Source organism: Spermophilus citellus (assembly GCF_964194105.1).
Source record: "Spermophilus citellus genome assembly, chromosome: 2".
NCBI lineage: Eukaryota > Metazoa > Chordata > Mammalia > Rodentia > Sciuridae > Spermophilus > Spermophilus citellus.
The window spans coordinates 180,822,031-180,840,786 of NC_138183.1; the positions used below are offsets into that span (position 1 = coordinate 180,822,031).

Genomic DNA, 18,756 nt, shown 5'->3' on the forward strand with positions numbered 1-18,756 from the left:
TTTATACATACACATAAAGATGAAGTTCACTGTGATATACCTATTTATGTACATAGCATAACTTGATCAATTTTATTTCACAGTTCCTCCCTTTTTCTAATCCTCCCTCCCTCCCTCTCAATCCTCTTCCTCTACTGGAGGGATCACCTTTCAGTTTTCATGAAATCCTCCCCTTTTATCTTCTTATTTTTCTCTAGTTTCCACATATGAGAGAAAACATTCAAATTTTGACTTTCTAAGTCTGGCTTATTCCACTTAGCATGATGATCTCTGGTTCCATCCACTTACCAATGAAAGTCATTATTTAATTCTTACTTATGGCTAAGTAAAACACCCATGATGTTTATATATATATATATCACATTTTCTTCATTCATACATCTCTTGTCAGACACCTGGATAGGTTCCATAATTTGGCTATTGTGAATGGTGCTGCTATAAACATTTAGATGCTTGTATCACAACAGTATAATGACTTCAGTTTTCTTTGGATAAATGAAAAGGAGTGGGATAGCTAGGTTGTATGGTTGTTCCATTCCTAATTTTTTGAGGAATCTTCAAACTGCTTTCCAGAGTGGTTATGCTAATTTACAGTACCACCAATAATGTATGAGTACACATTTTCTGCCACATTCTTGCCAGCATTTATTATAATTTGTATTCTTGATCATTGCCATTCTAACTACAATGAGATGAAATCACAGTGTAGTTCTGATTTGCATTTCTCTGATTGCTAGAAATGTTGAGCATTTATATTTATATATATATAAATGCCATTTTTATTTCTTTTGAGAAATGTCTGTTTAGTTCCTTTGCCCATTTATTGATTGGATTATTTGTGGGGTGTGTGTGCATATAAGATTTTTTGAGTTCTTTTTGTATTCTGGATACTAATCGCCTGTTGGAAGAGTACCTGTCAAACATCTTCTCCCATTCTGTAGGTTCTCTCTTCATGCTCATTTCCTTTGCTCTGGAGAAGTTTTTCAACTCCATGTGATCCCCTTTTTTATTTTTGGTTTTATTTTTTGCACTTTAGGAATCTTGTTAAGGAAGTGGTACCTGTGCCAACACGGTGGAGTATTGACATATGTATTCCAGTAGCAGTTGCAAAGTTTCTTATTTAAGTCTTAAGAATTAGGTCTTTGGTCCACTTGAGTTGATTTGTGCAAAGTAAAAGATAGGGACTGGGTCTGGTTCCAGCATCACTCTTGCTAAGTATTGCTTTGGCTATTCTGGGTCTTTTATTATTCATCCAGATAAATGTTAGGAGTGTTTTTCTCTAGTTCTGTGAAGAATGTCATTGATATTTTGATGGGAATAGCATTCAATAAGTAGATTGCTTATGGTAGTATGAACATTTTTATAATATTATTTATACAAAAACATAGGAGGTGTTTTCATCTTCTAAGGTCTTCTTCAATTTCCTTCTTCAGTGTTCCATAGTTTTCATTGTAGGTCTTTTACCTCCTTTGTTAAATTTATTTCCAAGTGTTTGTTTGCCTTCTTTTTATTTCATTTTCTTTTTGAAGGGAATGGAATGGTTTTCCTGATTTCTTTCTTACCAGAATCATTATTGGAGTGTGGCTATTGGTTTTTATAAGTTGATATTTTATCTTGCTACTTTGTTGAATTTATCTACTCTAGAATTCTACTGGTAGAGTTTTTTTGGGGGGGTCTTCTAGCTACAGGATTATGACATCAGCAAATATAGATTATTTGATTTCTTCTTTTCCTTTTGTAATCCCTTTAATTTTCTTCTCTTGCTTGATTGTTCTAGCTAGAATTTCAAGAACTATATTACATAGGAGAGGTGAGAGTGGATATCATCATCCTATTCCTGACTTTAAAGGATGCTTTCAGTTTTTCTCTGTTCAGTATGATGCTGGATTTAGGTTTGTCATGCATAGACTTTATAATGTTGAGGTCAGTCATAAAAGATATTTTTATTTAGGGTGAATCTGTTTCTGTGTTCTTTATCTCAGTAAAGTCATCTATTTTTCTTTCATCAAATCTCACTGTCTTACTTTCTAAATTATTTTATTTTATTTTGTGGTACTGGGAAATTAACCCTTGAGTACTCTACCACTGATCTATATCCTCAGCTGTTTTTTATTTTCATTTTGAGACATAGTCTCACTAAATTGCCTGGACTGGCCTTGAACTTGCCATCCTTCAGCCTCTGCTTCCCGGTTCGCTGGGGTTACAGGCATGTTCCACCATGCTCAAATTGCTATCTAAATCATTTCAGCAAGACTTGTCACATTTTCTCAGACTGTTATGTTTGTTCTTCTATATTTACTGATTCAGTTTCAGGTTAATTAATTTGTTTGTGTATTTTATTAAAATTACATTTTAACATTCCAATTTAATGTTAGGAATAATCACTTGGTTTTAAAATTCTCTCACTGTTCGTGAATATTTTCTCCTAAAAGCTGTTGTCCAAATGAAGGCCCTGTTATTTCAGTCTCTTTCCACTGATCAAAATAAATCTCATGCTCAAGCCTACTTTGAAGAAAATGGGAAAGTACAATCCTACCACATTCCCAGAAGGACAATCAAACTATTAGTGGCTGCATTACTTTTAAAATAAGTTAGGATTGCTTCTTTTTTCTTTTAAAATAAGTTAGAATTGCTTCTTTTTTTCTTCTGAGAGAATATATATATATATATATATATAATTTATATTTTATATTTATATAATTTATATATTTATATTTGTATTAAATTTATTTATTTACCTATTCTTTTGAGATTTGGAGAAAATCAACCAAATCCCATCCAGATCTTAGAGTTTTAAAAGAAGAAGGTTGAGAATTTGAATAATTTATTTATTTTATTTAATTATCAGCTATTTATTTAAATTTTTATTTCTATTTAAATATTAACGTTTTCTACAACATTATTCATCACATCTAAATTTCCAAGTCATTTTCATAAACATTCATATCACTTCTAGTGAATTTTGAAAATCTCTGAAGTTTTTGCATTTTTTTTTTCTTTTTAGCAATCTTGACAAAATTTTAACTACTTTATTCGTCCTTTAAAAGAACTAATCATGGTTGAGGTCCTTGTTTGATGAAGGTATAGTCTGAGAAAGGAGAATGTATGTGAAGAAGAAGGCAGAGACTGGCATTATTCTGCCATAGCCAAGGTATACCAAGAGCTGGAAGGAGGAGGGAAGGATTCTTTTCTAGAGCCTTCAGAGTGAGCATGGCCCTGCCAACACCTTCGTTTCTCATTACTTACCTCTAGAACTGTGGGAGATTACATTTGTTATTTTAAGCCACTAAGTTTATGATAATTTTTGGAAACAGCCCTAGGAAACAAATACAAATGGATTTTCTAAATGTCTCATTAAATCAAGGGGCGAAGTTTCCTAGTAATTCTCCAGAACTTTTCAGAAGATATCTGATTCTTTAAGTTTTATAATCTCTCTTCTTTCATTTCTCACTAGTTACTGACCACTGTTCTTGGGTTACATTTGAAAGTCCATTTGGTGTCTTGGGATATAAATTATCAGAGTGCCTCAAACAAGGGAACTCTCATCCTTCAAGCTATTCAGATCATATATCTGAGTGCTGTCCTTATTGCCTTTTACTCCCTCATTCCCTTATTTAAGCAAAATTTAAGTCCTGTATATTTTCCTATCTTTTAAATCTATCCACTTTTGTAGATACCCAATTTTAATCCTATTAGTCCAAGCCACCACCATTTATGCAACTGAGAAATTTCTACCTCCAATTTCAATTTCTTTTGTTCATCCATGCATCCATTCAATAAATAGTTATTATTTACTGTGCAACAAGCACTGTATAAGCCACTCTTGATGCAAAAGTGAATTAAAAAGAGACTTGGTCCCTGTCTTAAGCATTTATGACACAGTGTAGGGAACTGACACTAATCACAGCATCTTAAAGACCAATGTAAAATTTTCTCAGTAGCAATAGCTCTAAAGGAGAGTTTCCATAATTTTTTTGGGTGAGGCCCTTTGAAAAAGTTTGTTTTTTTCCCCCTCATCCTAGACTGGAAATTAAACAAAATATCTGAGGACTAAAAAGAGTGTTTAAAATGGATAGTTGTATACGGGGTAAAAATGGGAGTTCATAACCCACTTGAATCAAACTGTGAAATATGATATATTAAGAACTATGTAATGTTTTGAATGACCAACAATAAAAAAAATAAAATAAAATAAAGTAAAATGGATAGTTGAATTTATATGTTATTTAAATTTATGGTATAGCTCAAAGGTGTTTCTCAAATTTATATTGTATTTCATAAAAAACATAATTTTTATAATTATAGAAGTTACAATTAATGAGATATTTGTAATTACCCTGGATACATAATTTTTTACCATTTGGAATGTACTGAGATGACCACAACTCTCTGTTTTACCTGTTACCCCAGGGATGACACTATCTTATTTGCTTGTTTTTATGTCCATCTCTCCAAGTAAAATGAAAACTTCGGGGAGATAGGCACATACCAGGTTAACCACTGTGCCACAAATACTGAAACTGAACTAAACTTCTGGTGGTACTATACAAATATTTTTTTTCATTAATAAAAACACTAAAAATAACTCGGACTGTCAGATTATGTTTTAAATAGTTGCTTGTTGCATAAGAATGTCTGGTATATAATAGAGGTTAAAAAAAAACAGAAAGATCTTAAATCTCTACAAAACTTGTATTTTCAAGAAGATGGTGTTTTTAGATCTTCAGCATTGCTTAATTTCATCCATGGTTGAGCAAGACAACTAGGGACTTCAGCCCTCACTTATTCCTATTCTAAAGTGTACCTGGTTATCCATTTGTCCAAATGATTCTTTAATGTGAAACCTTCTATGTGACTTCCAAAGAGCACCAATTATTTTCAGAACAATGACAAGTCAATGACCCAAATTAAGTGCCTTTTCTCATAATACTTTAATTACAATTCTTCCTAGTAGGTAAAGTTCTTTAGCACAACATTAAAATATTACTCTATAATTCAAGGTCATGTTCGCACTGAATAAATTAGCTTAATTCAAGTGTCACATTGATTAGGGATATTGAGCATATGCACATATGATCTTAGTGCTTGGAGAACCCATAGGAATCCCTGAATAACTTTTGATTATTAGCATAAAATCTTCTTCAAAGGAAGGAAGATGTTGTTTGCTTTTCCTTAGTTACAGAATAAACTCATCAATAGGAATCTATAGAGAAAGCCATTTTTTTTCATAACCATAAGTGATAATTTGAAACATGAAGAATGGAGTATTTCTCATAGTAAATATGGTAAAATAAAAAGAAACTGCAAATATTCTAGAGACTGAGAAACTGCTTAACATTTAAAGAGATTCTAAAATATTCCTATAAGTTGATTGTGCAGCCATCAATTTTAATCTGAAAATAAATAGATAATCTTATTTAGAGATATTTCTGGATGTTTCTCTATTACTTTTAAGTTTGTACTAAACAGAGTGTTCAACTCCTTTAGATCATAATAAACTATAAGATGATCCAATAATATTAATGAAAACTATAATTTTGAAGACAACTAATCTCTGAAAAGAGAAAAGTCAGAAAATAAATGAGGTATATTGGTTTCCTATTTCATTTGAATTATAGGATGTTATTCATTCTATCTCTATGACTAGGACTATCACATCCTTTAGGTTTCTTTAAACATTTATTTTTAAACATAATCATTTTTTTAACCTCATTAATAAAAGCAGGCCAGGCTTCTTGCTGAGCAAAGTAGCTCTGCTACTTGTGGCCACCTGACTTTATGATAGTCAAAGGTTTCTTCTCATACACCATCTTGACCCTGTAGGTAGAGTCTAATGGAAATGCTATCTTGAGAAGTGCTAGATCACATATCTGATGTCTGTTGTAAGGAAAATATGGGTTCCAATTTTTTTTGCATAACTGTCATGCCTCTAAACAAACATTTATAGCTTAGTGAGTACATCCTTTTAGCCTTGTTGCTCAAGTTTTTAGTTCACTTCTTCACATTGCCAACCAAGTACAGGGAGAGATCCAGAAAACCACAAGCACACTCACTCTTTGCCGGCATTCTACAATGCCATCACCATGTCCTAAAGTCAGATGGGTTCCTGAAACTCAAAAGGAGTTTTCAGTGTCCTACTGTTCAGGATGAGTGTAAGCAAGGAACTCATGGGGAGGATCCAGCTCCTCTCTCAGAAAAACCTAAGTTGTTTTATTAGACCAAAATGGACTTGGTTCCATCAAAGACTCTCACAACAAAGGCTCCAAATATAAAACTTCAAGGCTTATTTCCTTCATCCCCAAAAAAGTACTCCATAAGTAGAAGACAGGAGGTTATATCTAGTCTAAAGGTTTCTAGGACATCATAGCCTTCCATTACCTGCATACTGTTTGCTCAGGCAAATTTAATCTCAGAAACAGAGTTCCCCTGTGCAAAAGGGCATACATAGTTTAGTGAGACTTGCAAATGCTCATGAGGAAAGGGTTAGGTTGGGTTGTTTTAATAAATTGCAGAATTTAGCCTTATGAATCTTATTTAATTCTCTCCCAAACATAAGCCTCTGCAGCATCAGCTGAACTGCCCTAAACTTAACTTGTCATGAAAAGTAGTCAAGACAAGAGGATTACTTCTGAAAGCATTTTAAAGTAGCTTTCAAATAGAGTTCCACAGAAAAATGAGATAGGGAGCAGAGGTTTGCAAACTTGTCCAAATGTTTTGAAATTCACTATAATTTATTTCTTGGGTTACATTTTGCATATGTTAGAAAGAGGAAGCAGAAGGCATGTAATGCATGCTGATAGAGATTAGTTGAGGATCTTCTCCGGATTTCACTCTGGAGACCCCCATGTGCATCAGCACACAGTCTTTGGTTCCTTTCCATTATGGCAACTTGAGATTACAAAGCCCATATTCACAGATTGTCTGATCTTATATCACAGAGTTTCTAGTGGGAATCTTCAAAGTAAGATCTGTCTTGACCCTGAGATGCATCAATTGACCTGTCCTCATTTTTAGGTACATATCTCCAAGATTCTCTCTGCAGAACACTCGTAACAAAGTAATATTTCTCTTGGGCACTGATCTGGGTTTTAAATAAATGAAGGAATCATGATAATTCTTCAAATCAGGAAAGCTTAAAAGTAAATATTTTACCATTGTCACAGGCTTGAACTTGCTAAGGAGATTAAATATAAGTCAGGAAATTCAACATTATGATGAGAAACCAGCCCTGAAACAAATCTATCCAAAGAAATGATGAAATGTAAAGAACTACAGCTTATACAATGTAACATTTTATTGACTGAATTAGTTTGATATTCATAGAGTGGAAATAAAGTGTTCTCTAAAATACTTTAATTTTGGAGGAGCATCACTAATATTTTGGTCAAAAAATTCTATTTTTTATTTTTATTGATTGATATCTAAGGCAAGATTTGTAGTCTGTTTCTCAGAAATTTCCCAAAACAAATTCATTTTGGTTCAATTCTAAATACTTTTGGAAACAGCTAGCATGTATGTCCTCCTGAGCAGACCTATGGGGTGTACAAAGGGACTTGGGAACTAATTGAGAAGGAAAATAAGACCACAGATTCAAAATCAGCAAACATTTATTGAGAACCTACTCTGTGCCCTATATTGTTGTAGCATCTTGGGCAATGCTCCAATTCAAGGTATGCTATCTTATTTGGGGTTTTGGGGTTTTGATTTTTTGAATAAATAGGCATATGGAGCCAAGTAGGAAATTTTTGGCATGTTGAATAATCATTCCAATAAATAATAGTGGTAGATACTAAGAACCTTCCAGGTGTCAATATTGTTCTAAGCACTTCCATTTAATTCTCACACTTCCATATGACAGATAACATTATAATTCCTGCCCAAAACTTTGAATAAATAAAAGGTTGCCCTGCCCTTGCATCTCTCTCATTAAATAGTGAATTTCTCTCCATTCCCTCCAGAAGCCCCACTGGAATGAAAATTAAAGGAAAAACAAAGTATAAACCCCTGAATACAAAGAACGGAAGAGAAAACAACTGATGGAAGATGTGAAGTTTCTGTTTCAGGAGACACCAAGTATTGGTAGGGGCCCATGGTAAAGCAAAGAACCTAAGAATAAGATATCAAGGACTCCTTTCTGATCGCCTAAGCTGGCGAACAAGTACCTAAAGAAGGAGAACGTGTTTCATGGTCTGGAGAAACTGCCACAGTGACATTCACTCAATATGAAAACATTAGTAACAAGCAAAGCTGAGGTACTAGACTAAAACAGACTAACCAGGAGTCAGTACACATACTTTCTCCAGCGTCTTCATACTGAGCATCTGCAGCCAGATTATATCCTCTAGTTAGGAGCTTGGAGAACCTAAGTCACCCCAAGGAAAATTTGGAGACCTCTGACAGAGAAGGTTGACTTCCAATTTAGGTCCTGAATTTGTGAAGCTTACTCACAAAACCTACCTACATAGAGGAATTTTCTAATCACCCTTCAAGTGTTTCATTCTTAAGTAGGAACATTAACACTAAGATCACCAGATATTTAAATGGAAAATAAATTAGAAAGAAACAATACACTGAAGTCAGAGGAAATGTAGATAATTTGTGTAGAATTAAAAAAAAAGCTGCTTTCATAATAGAAAATAAGACACAATATACATAAAACAAGTAAAAGATACCCTCCAAATTGTCAATGAACAAAAGGTAGCTCTTGGAAATAAAAATAATGTTAACTCTCCCTACATTTTGAGGTATGGGGAAAATATCCATTGTCACTATAAGTCCACAAGGTAGAAACTACTGCCTGAGATCCTTACTGCTAGATGGGTAAATATATAAAAAACATGTAAGAAAATACATGAAATGAAAGATGGCTTCATTAAAGAGATGGAGATTCTGAAAAAGAAATCAAGTAGAAATCCTCTAAATGAAGGAATCAATAAACCAAATTAAAAGTTCAATGGAAAGCATCACCAGTAAATTACACCATCTGGAGGATAGAGTTTTAGGCAACAAAGACAAAATATATAATCCTGAAAATAAACTTGACCATGGAGAAAATATGTTACGAGACCAAGAATAGAACTTCTAAGAAATATGGAATAACATGGAAAGATCAAATGTAAGATTTATGAAGTTAGATGAAGGCTTAGAGATACAAACCAAAAGAATGCAGAATATTTTCAATTTCCCAAAACTTTTAAGAATGATATGGAAAATCAAATACAGGATGCTTATAGGACCCCAAATCTACCTAATTACAATAGACCCACAAAAGGCATATTATTATGAAAATGCCTTACATACAAAATAAGGATAGAATTTTAAAGCCTGCCAGAGGACAAAAAACAGGTGACATTTAGAGGTAAACCAAAGTGGATCTCAGCTGATTTCTCAATCCAGCCCCTCAAAACTAGGAGGTCTTGGAATAATATATACCAGACTCTGAAAGAAAATGGATGCCAAACAAGAACACTATACCCAGTAAAATTAAACTTCAGAATTGACAGTGAAATATAACCTTCCATGATAAAGTAATGTTAAAAGCATTAACAACTAGAAAGGCTGTACCTCAAAACATACTTAATAAAATATTTCATGAAGAAGAAAGGAAAAATAAAACAATCAAAGGGAGAAACTACACTAGAATAGTCAAAGGAAAAACAATTCAAATTAAAAACCAGAAATAAATCAAAATTACATAGAATAAAAATCATATCTCAACAATAACATTGAATGTAAATGACCTAAACTCATCAATTAAAAATCAAGACCCCACAATATGTTGTCTCTAAGAGACTCACCTCATAAGCAAAGACATCCATAGACTAAAGGTTAAAAGGATGGGGAAAAACAAATTATTCACATGGATCTCATAAACAAATAGGGGTTTCTATTCTGATATAGTGGACTTCAAGCTAAAGTTAATCAGAAGAGACGAAACAGGACATTTCAAACTGCTTAAAGAATTTTTACATCAATAAGACATAACAATGATAAATATTTAAGCCCCAAACAATGAAGCATGTAAGTACATAAAATAAACCTTTCTCAATTTCAAGACTCAAACAGCTCCCCAGTCAAGTCTGGTAGGTACTGTTGGACTCATCCCTGGCTAGGCAGCAGTGACTGTTCACTGACATAGGTGCGGTTCTGCACCCACCACCTCTGCCTGCCAGCAGCTAGCATGGCCAACACACCACCTGCACCCACTGCACCAAATACTAGCTCTTTGAGGAGGTTGATAAAGGTTCTTTATCTGTGGTCTGCAGATGTTTGAAGAAAACCTCCACACAGGAGTATGCAGCAAAACCCATCAATGTCAAGAAGTTGTCTGCCTGAGATCATCACAAACTAGAACATGATGCTGAGATATGACTTCTTAAACATCCAAATATGGTGGGCCTCCATGACAGTATTTCTTAAGAAGGGTTTCACCACCTTGTGTTTGACCAGGTTACTGGTGGGGAGCTGTTTGAAGACATAGTTCCTAGAGAGTACTACAGTGCAGCAGATGCCACCCACATCTGATTCTGGAGAATGTTAACAATATCCACTAGCATGATATTGTCCACAGGGACCTGAAGCCTGAGAACTTGCTGCCGACAAGAAAATGCAAGGGTGTGGCCATCAAGATGGCTAATTTTAGCCTCACCATCGAAGTCCAGAGCAGCAAGCTTGGTTTGGTTTTCCTGGCACCCCAGGTTATTTGTCCCCCAAGGTCTTTAAGAAATATCCCTATAGAAAACCTGTGGATATCTGTGCCTGCAGTAAGCCCACTCAACGCCCTCAGCTTTTCTTTGTTAAGGGCCCTTGGCTTCCAGTAATGGTGATAAAGAAGGATCACTATTCCTTCCGGGTCCCACAAGTGCCTGCTTTCCCATCAATGGGACACAGTGACCCCTGAAGTAAAGAACTTGATGCCAACCATAAACCCAACAAAACACACCACAGCTGACCAGGCTCTGAAGCACCCTTAGGTCTGCCAACAATCCACAACAGCCTCTATGATGTACTTCCAAGAGACTGTGGAGTGTTTGTGCAAATCCAACCCCTGGAGAAAATGGAAGAGTTCCATCCTCATGACTATGATTGTCTCCAGGAAAAAAACAGTTACCAAAAGCCTATTGAACAAGAAGTTGGACTGATGTGTCAAGCCACAGAGCAACAATAAAAAGAGTCTCATAAGCCCAACCCAAGAGACCATGCCCTTGCAGACAGCCATGGAGCCACAAACCACTGTGGCGCACAGTGCTACAGATGGGATCAAGAGCTCCACAGAGAGTTGCAACACCACTACAGAAGATGAGGATCTCAAAGTGCAAAAAAAGAGAAGAGCATTAAGATCACAGAACAGCTGATTGAAGCCATCAATAATGGGGACTTTGAGGTCTACAAGGAAATTTGTGACACAGGTCTCACTTCATTTGAGCCAAGGCCTTTGGAGGGGATGGATTTTTATAAGTTTCACTTTCAGAATCTCTTGTCTAAGAACAGCAAGCCCATCCATACCACCATCCTAAACCCTTATGTCCATGCCATTAGGGAGGACACAGCTTGCATTGCTTACAACCGTCTCACTCAGTACATTGATGGGCAGGGTCAGCCTTGCACCAGCCAGTCAGAGGAGACCCTAGGTATGGCACTGCCAGGATGGCAAGTGGCTCAGTGTCCAATATCACTGCTCAGGGGTCCCTGCTACACTGATATAGTGAGCTTCAGCCACAGGGAAATTAGGAGATTCCGGGTAGAGGTTGAACCTTCACAGCCAGCGGCTCTAGAAGATCTGAGTGACAGCAACAGTCCTGTTTGTTTGAGGTTTAAAACAATTAAATTATAAAGTAGCAGAAGCCAATCCATGTTCCTGCCTGAAGCCATCCCACCCACCCTTCGTGTCTGTCTCTGCTGAACGGAGGTGTTTTTTTACTCTAAGAAAGAGACAGGGAAGACATTTCATGCAGATTTTTGCATGATGACATCGAAATAATTTAAAGATAGTGTATATTCTGAATGTTGGTAGTCTTTGTTACAATGAAATCTTTTACTGAAGATATTTAATAAAATAACCTTGAAACAGTAAAAAAAAAAGGGGGAATCAAATAGACAACAACCATAATACTGGGTGACTTTAACATACCTCTCTCATCACTGGATAGATCTTTCAAACAAAAACTAAATAAAAAAGCTATAGAGTTTCAAGGACTCTACTGTCACGAATATCTAAAAAGAAAAAATTTTAAAAATAAAATGAAAAGAGAACTAAAAAACATAATTAATAATTTAGACTTTACAGACATACATAGAATATTTTATCCATAAATGACTGAATTCACTTTCTTTTCAGGAGCACATTGATCATTTTCTAAAATACAGCACATTCTAGACCACAGAGCAACTCTTAGCAAACAGAAAAAAAAAGAGCTAATACCTTGCATTCTATCTGATCATAATGGAATGAAATTATAAATAAACAATAAAATAAAAATATAAGCTACTCAAACACCTGAAGAGTAAATAACACCCTATTGATGACTAAAGGATAGAAGAAGAAATCTGGGATGAAATAAAAAAATACTTAGAGGTAAATGAGAACAGTGACACAACAGATCAAAACCTCTGGGACACTATGAAGGTAGTTCTAAGAGGAAAGTTTATTGCATTGCGCTTATTAAAAGACTATAAAGTCACCAAATAAGTAACCAAACATTAATTACATCCAGTAAGAATGGCAATTATCAAGAATTCATACCAATAAATGTTGGAGAGAATGTGGGAGAAAAAGTAAACTCAAACATTGCTGGTATAATTGCAAATTATGCAACCACTCTGGAAATCAGTGTGCAGATTCCTCAGAAAACATGGATGGAAGGATCACTTTACCCAGTAATCCCACTCCTCAGTATATACTTAAAAGACTTAAAATCAGCATACCTCAGTGACACAGCCATGTCAATGTTTATAGTAGCTCAATTCACAATAGATAACCTATGGAGCCAACCTAGGCTCCCTTCTACAGATGCATGGATAAAGAAAATGTGGTTTATATACACAATGGAATATGACTCAGCCATAAAAAAGAATGACTTTATGACACTTGGCGGTAAATGGATGGGTCTGAAGGCTAACATGCTAAGTGAAGTAAGAAAGGAAAAACAAAGGTTGAATGTTCTCTTTAATATGTGGATGCAAACATACAATGGGGACAGTGGGACAATAGAAGTGCAGTGGATTAGACAAAGAATAAAGGGAAAGGAGGGAAGACAGGAATAGGAAAGACAATGGAATGAATCAGACATAACTTTCCTATGTTCATATATGAATATGAATACTGAAAGAAAAGTGGCACAGGACTAATCCCACACATACCTGGGATAAGAAGCGGATTTATTTGTCAGAAGTCTGACGGGCTGCTCTGTGCAGTTAAAAAAAAATAAAATAAAAATCCATACCATGAGGTGTTTTAAAACCACTTACAGCCCTTGGGTTTGCAAGAAGACAGGCGTCTGTGTGACACCCATCCTGGCATGAACAATGTTAGACTTACCCACCAGCCCTGGAGAGGTGAACTCAGCCTCAGATCCCCATGGACCCAGGAGAAACAGTCAAGGACTCTGACGGAACTTTGGGGGCCGTGATGTGATTGTAGCCCCCGAAGCAACTCTCCCTTGCATGGTACTTTTTATAGGCTAGAATCATGGCCACGGGTTTGAGGCAGGATTAATCCTGAATGACATTGCAAGTATCCCTGATCTTGTGGAAACAATTTGTTTCTTGGGAACAAAGACAAGCAATTTTCCTTTCTCTCAGAGGGGGAACAAGAAAACCAGCATGTCCCTTTATCTTCTCAAGGAGAGAACAGGGAAACCAGTACCCCCCCATCTCAGGGTCTGGTAAGCTGTCTCCTATCTCTCAATGAGAAAACAGGGAGAGACCAGGGCATCTCTGGACCAGTAGGTTTTATCTCAGGCTAGTTTCTATTTCTTGGGAATAAGAAGACTATTAATAAAGCGGGAGTGGGGAAAAGAAAGATGGCTGCAATTATGCTAGCAAATACCTCACAGTGAATCTCAACATCATGTGCATCCTTCAGTATGGGATCTTAATAAGCTATACTTCATGTATGTATAATACGTCAAAATATAGTCTACTATGTATCTACTATATACCAAAGAAGAACAAATAAAGTGTTAATATTAAAAATAAAAGTTCATCAAGTGTTAAAAGATAAAAATTTAGAAAATATTCATAAATAGGAATAAAATATACAACTGAAGAAAAAAATGTTTAGAAAATCTGAGCACTGATCCAAGATGCTTATTGTCTAATTAACAGAAGTTAAAGAAAAGACAAGATACAGGAGAAGAAATTATCAAAAAATATTTTTTGCTTTTTTAAAATGATTTTTTAGTTGTAAGTGGACACAAACCCTTTATTTAATTTATTTATATGTGGTGCTGAGGAGGCAACCCTCATGTACCAGGTGAGTGCCCTATCACTGAGCCACAACCCCAGTCCTATTTTTTTTTACTTTTTTAAATCTTTTATTAACACATTATAGTTATATATAATAGTGTGTCTTTCTGACTTAATCATATATACATGGAATATAATTTCCCGCATTTCAGTCCTTGGTGCCTCCTCTATCCCTCACTTCCTCCCTTCTGCTATTCCCTTCTTCTACTCTACTGGTATTTGTTTTGTTTGTTTAATCTATTTTTAATTGGTGCTTTATATAAATACATAAATATAGAATTCACTGGGATATATGTTTATACGTGGACACAGTATGATTTTGTAAAATTCATTGAGTATGTCTTCCCCTTTCCCATAGCTCCTTCTTTCCCCTCAATCTCCTTCTTCTGCTCCACTGGTCTTCCTTCTATCTTTTGATATCTACTCCTACCCTCATTTTGTCCTCTACTTTGCTCTAGTTTCTATATGTGAGAGAAAACATTCAAGTGTTGAGGGCCACAACCGAGTAGGGATGACACATGGCATTTTTGCCAGAAGTAGTGGTTGAGAGGTGACGCTAGCGATCCATTAAGATGATGATTTTTGAGTTCTGGCGGAGTTCCCGATGAGTTCCGCTTGAGCTTTCACGGGGATTCCCGGAGAGTTCCCATTGGTTGGGGAAGTGCCTGAGGAGGGATATTTCTGGTTGCTGGTTCCTGGAGGAGCCGCGTGGCATTCGGGAAAGTTCCTGGGAGCCTGTGTGGAGTGTGCTGGTGGAGTTCAGAAATAAAGTTTGTTCCTGCTTCAGTGGCTTGTGATTTGTGCCCAGCCAGACTGCAACATTCAAGCCTTGATTTTCTGAGTCTGACATTTATTTCACTTAGCATAATGTTCAACATTTCCACCCATTTATAGCAAATAGCATAATTTCATTCTTCTTTATGGTTGAATAAAGTTCATTTATGTATACTTGCCACATTTTCTTAACACATTTATCTGTTTGTGGGTACCTAGACTGGTTTTGCAACTTGGCTATTGTGAGTTGCACTGCTATAAACATTGATGTGGCTGTATCACTAGAGTATGCTGATTTTAGTTCTGTGGAATAAATACAAATGAGAGGAATTGCTGGACCATATCTTGATTCCATTTCTAGTTTTATGATGAATACATTCTTTATAAATTCCGGATATTAATCTCCTGTCAGAAGAGTAGCTGGCAGAATTTTTCCTGTTCTGTAGACTCTCTCTTCACTCTCTTCATCTTTTCATTTACTGTTCAGAAACTTTTTAAATTGATAGCATCCAACTTTGACTCTTGGTTTCATTTCTTGAGCTCTAAGGGTCTTACTAAGGAAGTCAACGCCTTCACCAATATCATGGAGTGTTGTTGACCCTATGTTTTCTTCTAGCATTTGCAAAGTTTGTGGTTTAATTCCTAACTCTTTTATCCAAACTGATTTGATTTTTTTGCAGGGTGAGAGATAGGGTTCTACATTTACTTTTCTATATATTGATATCCAGTTTTCCCAGTACCATTTGGTAAAAAGTTATATCATATATGCAAATTTTATCTACAATTTATGCAAATTTTATCTACTATAAAATGACTTGAACTATGTGGGTTGTCTCTATGTCTTCTGTTTGTTCCACCACACAAGGAGTTTTAATCTAGAGGAAGGAAAGCTGAAGAGTTCAAGAATAAGAGTTCTATGAAAGATTGGGGCAGAGGAATTTTCCTGTAAGAGGCAAAAAACAGGCTTACAGAGGCACTAATTTGTATTAGAGCAGAAAAATACAGATTGACAATAGGAGAGTGTTTAGGGAAGTAGAGAATGTGATTATTTTGTCTATCAAAGCATTTGGAAATTTTATAAATGGGCACTCTATAAATCTTTTGAGAAAACTGCAGGAAATTACCAGTAGTTATATAGAAAAATCATTAAATAAACACATAATTCATTAAGTTACTACAGGTAGAATAAAAGACATGCAAAGATAAAGGAGTATTACTGGGCTCATCCATTAAAATATTTATATGATCATAATAAACACTGAATATGAATTAATTTTAAACTGTGAAATCTATTTTAAAAAGGATGGGAGGAATAGATATGGGGTGGGGAAAGCTAAACATTAACCACAGGAGGAAAATAGATAAAGTCTGAATTTATATTATAAAAATAATAAAACCACAGTATTTAAAAATATGGCCATAAATACCAAAAATATGTCTACTAATTTGTCTCTGGGGAACAGAAATAAGAAATGTAAAGCAAAGAACAAAGGACTCATATTTTTAAAAAATCATTTACTAAATTTCTTCCCAAATTTATTTTGTAAACTATTCCAACACAAATAAAATACAAAGAATCCATATATTAACCTGCATACCTGCACAATATTTTTTCATTGGTTTATATTATTTAGACCAAATGATGGGTTTCATTGTAGCTTATTTGTACACAAAACATAATTTGATCAATTTTTTTCTCAATACCTCCCTCACGTTTCCCTCCTCCCTCCCCCGACCCACTTTTTGTAAGTTAATGGTCTCTCTTAGTAGATTATTTTAAAGAATTAAAGTTAGACTTTCTGACACTTCTTCCTGGTCTGTTCTCACTCTCTCCCTGGAAAAGTTGCCACATTCAAACATGTTTTTAGACATTACCATATAGGTTACCTCTACAAACAATATGGTACACTGGTCTCTCACTTTCAAACTTTACAAAAATACCATCTTATTGGACAAATCAGTTTGCATTTGCTTTTCTCATTGAATATCATGTTCTGAGATTTAATTAGCTATGCTAATATATAGTTCTAATTAATTTTAATTGTTGTATACATTTCATAGAAGAAAGGATCACACAATTCACATATTTATCCTCCGTGACAGATATTTGAATTGTTTTCAATTGTCTCAGTATTGCCATCAATACAACAACAAATATTACATGGAAGAGTAAGGTGGAATTAAACATGTTAAACTTTACTAGATATAGCCAAATAACAATCTCACATTGACACTCCCACCCACAAAGTGAGCGAGTTTCTATTTCTCCAGTTCTCCCCAATACTCTATGCTTTGTTTTATGTTGTTGTTGTTTGTTTGTTTTGCTTATTTGCTTGTTTTCAGTTCTGGGGATCAAACCCAGAGGGCCTTGTACATGACAGCTGCAACTTTTCAGGAGTGGATAACTGATTGGTCTCATCGTAGCCATCATTTCTTCTGAGGATGTTGTATCTTTGTTCAGGTGTAAGTAGTTCAAATGCAAAACATGATATTCCTTCTGTTTTTTTTTTTTGCCTTTGCTCATGTTTTTCTTCCTAGACTGCCCTACTCCATCCACCACATCAGTAAAGAGCAAACTCTACTCTCATCTCTTTGAAGGTCTGCCCTGCCCATCCCTGATAAAAGACTCTGCTTTCTCAAGGATTTTCTGCCTAAAATGAAAGAGGCAATTGCTTAAGTGTGAGTCCTTTTACTTGAATTTGCTCTAAGCAAATCTCACAATATCAAGATTAATAATAATCATTTGCATAAGACTTTGCAGATCTAGACTTTTTGTTGTCATTAACATAAAGGCTTAACTTTTTTGAATATAAGCACTCTTTTAAATATAAAGAAAAATAATTGATCATCTCTTACTACAGAAATATATTATATATATATAAATTTAGAAAATACATAATAATATAAAACTATTATGATTTTAACATTATGTTTAAATTGACTTTTAAAAATTTTTTTTAGTTGTAAAGGGACACACAATACCTTAGTTTATTAATTTATTTTTATGTGGTACTGAGGATCAAACCAGTGCCTCACACATGCTAGGCAAATGCTCTGCTACTGAGCTATAGCCCCAGTCCAATAAATTGACTTTATTTTATTAATCACAAAAGTAGCATACTTTTGAAGGATAGTTGGGTGTTTCATGACCTGTAGATTTAGTGAACCATTCAAGATCAATGCCAGATTCAAAACACAAATATTATATCTAGCAAATAATACAAATCTATTAAAATTATTTAAATCCTGTCTAGAGTTTCCATGAAAAGAGGTCAAGGACATTCATTGATAAAACATGACATACCTTGAAGTCCTCACTTTCTCAGTTCTTTTCCTCACACTCTTCATATCCTTCTACAATTCTAAATCTCTAGTCATATTGTCTAAACTCCCTGCACTTGCTACAAACTCAGCCTAAGAGGCTGTTTTGGTCTCTCTTCTTTTTCCTGGATCTCATTTTCTTTCTCCCTTCTTCTGACCCATCCTCTAATTGATGCCTTTCCAGACAGTAGCTCA

General features: G+C 35.1%; 1 pseudogene across 1 annotated transcript in view; it reads left to right on the forward strand.

The window, feature by feature from the left end:
- LOC308641697 (calcium/calmodulin-dependent protein kinase type II subunit gamma-like) overlaps positions 1-11,705 on the forward strand; it is a 62,143-nt pseudogene extending 50,438 nt beyond the window's left edge. Inside the window, exon 3 of the transcript in view lies at positions 10,222-11,705. The product of the transcript in view is annotated as a calcium/calmodulin-dependent protein kinase type II subunit gamma-like (transcript). The remainder of the gene's footprint in view (positions 1-10,221) is intronic.
- The last annotated feature ends 7,051 nt before the right edge of the window (positions 11,706-18,756 follow it).